Below are 7,500 nucleotides of genomic sequence, written 5' to 3'. Positions count from 1 at the left end.
CCAGGTCCCCCCTTTTAGTCCCCCTCCAGGTCCCCCCTTTTAGTCCCCCTCCAGGTCCCCCCTTTTAGTCTCCCTTCAGGTTCCCCTTTTAGTCCCTCTCCAAGTCCCCCTCCCTTTTTTTAGTCCCCCTCCACCTTATAGTCGCCCTTAAGGTACCTGTTTTAGTCTCCTTCTTAGTCCCCCTCCAGGTCCCCCTCCTAATCTCCCTTCCTGTCCTCCTTAAAGTCCCCCCTCGAGGTCCCCCTTCCAGGTTCGCCCCCGGGGACTCCAAACAACAATGCATTACTCTGCTACCTTCTCTCTGCCTAATGCCTCCCTCCTCCAACCCTCCTCTTCCATCCCTCCCTCAACATCTCTCCCTCTCCATCCCTCCCTCCTCCATCCTTCCCCCTCCATCCCTCCCCTTCCATCCCTCCCTCTCCATCCTAAATCCAACTCAATTCATTCCCACTGTTTTTTTTTTTCCATCGTCTGCCTCTCCCATTTTTACATCTATCCCTCGTTTGATCTATCCATCACGCTAATACATCCATCTCACTCCATCCATCCATCCATCCCTATCCACTTATCCACAAGGCCTTTTCATCCATCCTTCGCCCCATCCTACCCCCTGATACTGTTCACCCACGAAAATAAACTTGAGCGATGAGTTCTGGAATGATCTGTAAAAGTGATACCGTATTCATTAGGTACAGGTGAGAGTTCAAAATCCTTCGTACCTGCGTTTTATTGTATCGCACCTTAAGGATAACTAATATATTTTTTTTTTTGATTGAGTACATTCACGACGCTTTTTTTTTTCTTCTTCTCATATTCGTTTTCCATCTCTCCTCCTCATATTCTTTCATCTATCCCCCTCTTCCCCGTGCCTCTTCCTCAGCCACTTCTCTTCGTCTTACATTCGTACCTGTCTAATTATCTTTTTTCTTCTAGTAATTTACAATCTCAGTCCCCTCTCACCTGTTCAGCCCTCCATTAACTGATTATAATGTCTTTTGTGTGTGTGTGTGTGTGTGTGTGTGTGTGTGTGTGTGTGTGTGTGTGTGTGTGTGTGTGTGTTTTATCTCATCAAACACCTTCCTTACACCTGGCCCACTTAATGTACCTTTGACTCATCTGTTCACCTATTCATTCACGCAGCTACTTAGAAATACTGCTCTCCAACTCAGTCTCTCATTCAGTCTCATCTCCCCAAGAATTACATACGACTCTCTCTCTCTCTCTCTCTCTCTCTCTCTCTCTCTCTCTCTCTCTCTCTCTCTCTCTCTCTCTCATCCACCAGTCCACCCCCCCTCTCTCACTCCACACAATTTCACACCCGCCTACTAACCCCCTCTCTCACTTTCCCACCCACTGATCCCTCTCTGCCACCCACTCCCGCCCAGCCTGAGTGTGGTGTAGTGCGTCAGGGTGTATTGCGTAACTCCCTTGTGTCCCGCTCGATTAAGACGCCGATACACCCTGGTACACAGAGAGAGAGAGAGAGAGAGAGAGAGAGAGAGAGAGAGGAACTTGTATTACTGTGAACTGGAAACGTGAAAGGGAGAGAGAGAGACAGAGAGAGAGAGAGAGAGAGAGAGAGAGAAGAAGGGAGAACTTGGGTACGATGAACAGGGGAGGTGGAAGGGAGAGAGAGAGATTAACCCCTTCACTACGATGACGCCTTCCTTATCCCTGCCATCTCTAAAATAATTACGTACAGCCTTCATTAGCCTCTTCAGTACGAGTGTGTGTGGGGGGGGAATAGACAAGGAGGGGAAGTGTAAGGAAGAGAGGGAAGGGGAGGAAATTGAAATCGGGGAAGATGGATAGCGTGGAGAGGGGGAGGGAAATGGGATGGAGGGAGGGGAGTAGGAGGGAAAGGGGGGGAAGGAAGAGATGAGGGAGGGGAGTAAGAGGAAAGAGGGGGAGATAGGAGGAGAGGAGACGAATTGTACGTAAAAGGGGATCGAGGGAAAGGAAGGAAGAAAAGAGCAAGGAAAATAGAAGGAGAGAGAGAGAGAGGGAAATGAGAGAGAGAGAGAAGGCAAAAATAGAGAGCAAATGAAGGGAAAGGAAGGAAGTGCTGAGGATGGGAAGTGGGAAAGAAGAGGAGAGAGATGAGGGAGGAAGATGGCAAAAAGTTGGAGGAGGGGAAGGAAGTGTGGAGAGAGAGGGGGGGGGTGGAGGAAAAGCAGGTCAAGAACTTAGGCTAAGAGAGAGAAAGAAGGAAGAGGAGAGAATAAGAAGGAATGAAAGGATTAGGAGTGAAGATAAGAGGGAGAGAAGGGGAGAGGAAAAAGAGGAGGAGGAGAGATAAGAAGGAAAGGAACGTAGGAGGAGAAGGAGAAATAAGATGAAGAGAAGAGGAAAGGAGGAGATGAGAAGGAGAAAGAAGTAGAAGAGATAAGCAAAGGAGGAGGAGGAATAGGAGGGAGAGAGAAAAGAGAGGAAAGGAGGAGAGGAGAAGGAGGAGATAAGAGTGAGGAAGGAGAAGGCTAAGGAGGGATGTGAGGGGATAGTCACTTCATCCTTGGCGCCTTAAACTTCCCGGTCAAAAGTCCTTAACACCAGGTCACTCGAGGTCATCTTAGGTCAAACATTATCAATCTCTCTTACCTTCTCTCTCTCTCTCTCTCTCTCTCTCTCTCTCTCTCTCTCTCTCTCTCTCTCTCTCTCTCTCTCTCTCTCTCCTTTGTTCGCTTTTTTCCTTTGATCTCTTCCTCTCTTTCTTTTTCATTTTGTCTATTATGTCATATCTCCTCTTTATCATTTTCTCTCTTTCTCTCTTTATCATTTATCTTTTATCCCCTTGTTTAATCTTTGGCTTTGTCGTCTGCGGCTAATTTATCTGTCACCCACACTATCTATCTATCTATCTATCCTTTCTATCTATCTATATCTCTCTATCTACCTGTCTGTCTGTCCCAGTTTGCAAATAATTCTCTCTCTCTCTCTCTCTCTCAAATCAATATGGCAGACAGCAATTCCCCCCACGCGCTGACCAAAAACACACAAACAAACAAACAAACAAACAAACACCAACACACAAACAGAAAAACATAACCTTAAGAAATGGCAAAGAAAATGAGGACACTTGTAAAATCTCAGAAGACGTTTAATACAGATCATTATTATTATTATTATTATTATTATTTATTATTGCTATTATTATTATTATTATTATTATTATTATTATTATTATTGTTAAAGTTAACTTTTTCCATCATCCTGCGTATATTATTCAGACTTTTCAGTGAGAGAGAGAGAGAGAGAGAGGGATGAGGGGAAGAAGGGAGAGATGAAGGAGGAAGTTGACAAGGAAGTGAAGGAGGGGAGGAAGTGAGACAGACAGACTAGCAACAGAGAGAGAGAGAGAGAGAGAGAAATAAAGAGAGAGGGAGGGAGAGAGCGAGAGAAAAATAAACTCAAAATGGCTCCTATCGTTGTCCAACCACAATTATCATTATCCCCATTATCATAAAAATTTCCTTTTATCTCCCTGTCCACTAAATAATACCTTTTTCTTATTTATCTGTTCCATATATTTTCGTTCACAGGTGCATTACAGTTGTCATGGTTTGTTTTCGTTATATTTGGTCATTTAATTTCTGGTCATAGGTTAATTAGCCCTCGTTACCTGTGCCTAATTATCTCGTTCAGGTGGGTATCCTAATTATAATCCTGCTTCATGATTATTCGGTCAGTTGGTTTGCACACACACACACACACACACACACAGGCTACACTCAGATCGACTCTCTCTCTCTCTCTCTCTCTCTCTCTCTCTCTCACACACACACACACACACACACAGGCTACACTCAGATCGACTCTCTCTCTCTCTCTCTCTCTCTCTCTCTCTCTCTCTCTCTCTCTCTCTCTCTCTCTCTCTCACACAGGCTACACTCAGATCGACTCTCTCTCTCTCTCTCTCTCTCTCTCTCTCTCTCTCTCACACACACACACACACACACACACACACACACACAGGCTACACTCAGATCGACTCTCTCTCTCTCTCTCTCTCTCTCTCTCTCTCTCTCTCTCTCTCTCTCTCTCTCTCTCTCTCTCTCTCTCACACACACACACACACACACACACACACACACACACACAGGCTACACTCAGATCGACTCTCTCTCTCTCTCTCTCTCTCTCTCTCTCTCTCTCTCTCTCCAACTACCGTAAATCTATCTATCTATTTACATCTATCACTGTCTATCTCTTCCCTGTTTCAAAATCATTCACTCATACACACACATCCCTCCTTCCCATAAAACATCGTCTGTATTTCATATCCCTCACGTAAAACCAGACAACTTACCTTTCCCAAATCTTTTCGTTCGGTCTCCCCGCAACGTAATTACAGGACCGGATTATCCCACTTTATTTCGGACGTGTTTCATTTAATCTCGTTCTCGCCGCCACTCCGAGATTTGTGGTCCATCGCGAAAATTAGTTTTCGCCAAATTTGTTGATCTCGGAACGCCAAAGTATCCCGCCGCCAAAATCAATTAGCTAGGCCCGTGAATTTTGCTGGGATCCTCAGAGAAGAGAGAGAGAGAGAGGTGTTTGCGTTGGTGTACCGGTATACGTGTTTGTTTGTGAGTGGGTGGGTGGGTAGTTTGTGTGTGTGTGTGTAAAATTTACGTGCACATGTGTATACGCGCGGAGATATATCCAAAAATTACAAGACATACATACAGGTAGGCTTCGAAATTGAAACGTGGATATAAAATTCCGTAGACTTTCCTGGCGTATAAGGGGGGGGCGCACCAATACGCCACCAAGTGAGACGCTTCCCCGGTGGGCGATAAAAAGGGAGCTTCGTGCGTATTGGCTGGGGGCGTGGGGGGGGGAGGGGCAGGGTGTAAAAGAGGAATGGTGTGTGTGTGTGTGTGTGTAAATGTTTGTGTGCTCCCCCCGTGTGTGTGTGTATGTAATGTGTGTGGATATTATGTGCGTATGTATGTAAGTATACACGCATATATGTACACAGGTTTGAATGTACTGGTATGTGTTTTTGAGTGTACGTGTAAATCTGTGTACATAATTCATACACTTATCTGCATGTGTATTTCCTTAAACGTACACATGTATGTTATTATGATGGATGTATTATATGTGTGTTTGTATGTATGAATATTTAGTTACGTATATTGTGCTTATGCGTTCATGTGTATGGATGACCAGTATTATGTGCGTATGTATGCTTGGATATGTATGCGTATGTACGTATAAGTATGAGTCTATGTATTCATGCTTGTATCTGTTCATGTATGGGAGACTATGTATGTGTATGAATGTATGTATGTGTATGTATGTATTCCGGCTGCTTCATACTGCACCGGGTTTGGATTTCGGTATTAATGAGTTTCTCGTAATTAAGTGCGTGTGTGTGTGTGTGTGTGTGTGTGTGTGTGAGAGAGAGAGAGAGAGAGAGAGAGAGAGAGAGAGAGACCAACAGTGAGTGGGTGGGTGTGCGTATAATTGATCATATTCATGTGCATTTAAACCGTGTGCGTGTGCCTGTGTGTGCGTCATTCATTACCCTCATGTGCATGTAAAGTTTGCATGTGGGTGTTTTGATCAGTGAATGTGTGTCATGTGCGCGTGTGTGTACGTAAAGATGGGCCTGCATTTGAGAGAGAGAGAGAGAGAGAGAGAGAGAGAGAGAGAGAGAGAGAGAACTTGAAAATAAAGATAATTATGTAAATGAAAAGCGGAGGAAAGAGGGCAGGAAAATAAATGAAAACGAAAAACGAAAGAAAACGGAAGACGGGAAGAAGTAAATGGGGGTAACTATCTTATATCTCCATAGTCTAATGATTAACCCGCTTGTCTGGAGGAGGAGTTGGATGAATGGATTACTGGGCTGCAGGTAATTGTGTGTGTGTGTGTGTGTGTGTGTGTAAGAGAGAGAGAGAGTATGTGCATTTGTTAAGAGACAGGTGAGGAGAGGTCTCGTGTGTGTGTGTGTGTGTGCGTCTGTGTATTTATACGTATGAGACAGGTGAGGCAAGGGTCTCGTGTGTGTGTGTGTGTGTGTGCATCTGTGTATTTATACGTATGAGACAGGTGAGGCAAGGGTCTCGTGTGTGTGTGTGTGTGAGAGAGAGAGAGAGAGAGAGAGAGAAAGGGGGATAATTGGGGGGATACTGTTTATATGTATATGACTGATTTAATTATGCAAATCTCAATATAAATTATGTATATTTCACAGTGTGCCTAATCCATTAGTGCTGCCATGTATGTAAATCTGGTGAATGTACGTGTGTAGGTCTGGCTCTGATAGTCTGTGCACCTGTGTGTGTGTGTGTGTGTGTGTGTGTGTGTGTGTGTGTGTGTGTGTGTGTGTGTTGATATTTGTGACTAGTGAATAAAATGGCAAGTACAGGCTTCCTTTTATTTGCCTGTGTGTGTGTGCGTGGGCGAACAAATCAGTGTGTGTGTGTGTGTGTGTGTGTGTGTGTGTGTGTGTGTGTGTGTGTGAAGTCCTCATGCACAGTGTTAATACCTGACAGAATCTAATTTCCTTCCACACAACCCAATTACACTAAGCAGGTGGCGGTGGTGATACGTGCTTGTTAGGTGGGGGAGGCAGGGTGTGGTGGTGGTGTGTGGAGAGGATGTGGTGCTGTAGGAGTGTGTGGTGAAGATGAGGTGCTGTAGGAGTGTGTGGTGAGGATGTGGTGCTGTAGGAGTGTGTGGTGAGGATGTGGTGCTGTAGGAGTGTGTGGTGAGGATGTGGTGCTGTAGGAGTGTGTGGTATGGGACTGTGGTGGATTGTGGGGGTGTGGTGGTGATAGTGTGTAGGTGAGGTGGTTGTGTTAGAGCATTTAATATTTTTGTCTATATTCGTCTATCTATCTATCCATCTACCACTCTGTTCCGTCAGCTATCCCCTCCACTTCAGCCTTCTATCTCCACCTCTATCATCCATCTCTTCCACCCAGCTACCTGAGTCCATCCACCTGGGACTTACCTGGGCCACGTGTGCTTCACCTTTTGTTTACTTTCTGCGGTCTCTTCCACCTGAGTGCCGGTCATGCATGCAGTCACGAACCAGGCACAGGTGGGGTCGCTCATGCAGGTAGAGAGAGAGAGAGAGAGAGGGGTGGAGGGGGAGAGGGAGACAGGTGAGTTAAGATGTAAAGAGACGGTAGGATTTAGGGCAGAAATTCAGGAAGGTAGGGTAGTGATAGAAATTAATATAAATTGCAGTGGGCAGGTAGGTAGGAAGTCAGGCAGGTAGGTAGGTAGAGAGATAGGTAGGTAGGTAAGTAGAGAGGCAACAGGAGGTGAAGTTATAACGATAGATAACAAGTCAGAAGTGTAGGCAGGTAGAAACACATAGATATACAGGTAGGTGGACAGGTAGATAGAAAGGTAGATACAGAAGCTGGAAATTCGTAAAAAAGAAAACTATAGTGAATATGAAAATTTGTCAAAAAAAAAGGAGGAACGACAGGAAATTAAATTGGATGGAAGGCTGGGAAGACGGAAAGACAAGGAAAG

Source organism: Coenobita brevimanus, chromosome 107 (genome assembly GCF_032717465.1).
Source record: "Coenobita brevimanus isolate Jiangsu-jjx chromosome 107, ASM3271746v2, whole genome shotgun sequence".
Classification (NCBI taxonomy): Eukaryota; Metazoa; Arthropoda; class Malacostraca; order Decapoda; family Coenobitidae; genus Coenobita; species Coenobita brevimanus.
Note: the sequence above shows the minus strand (reverse complement) of the source record.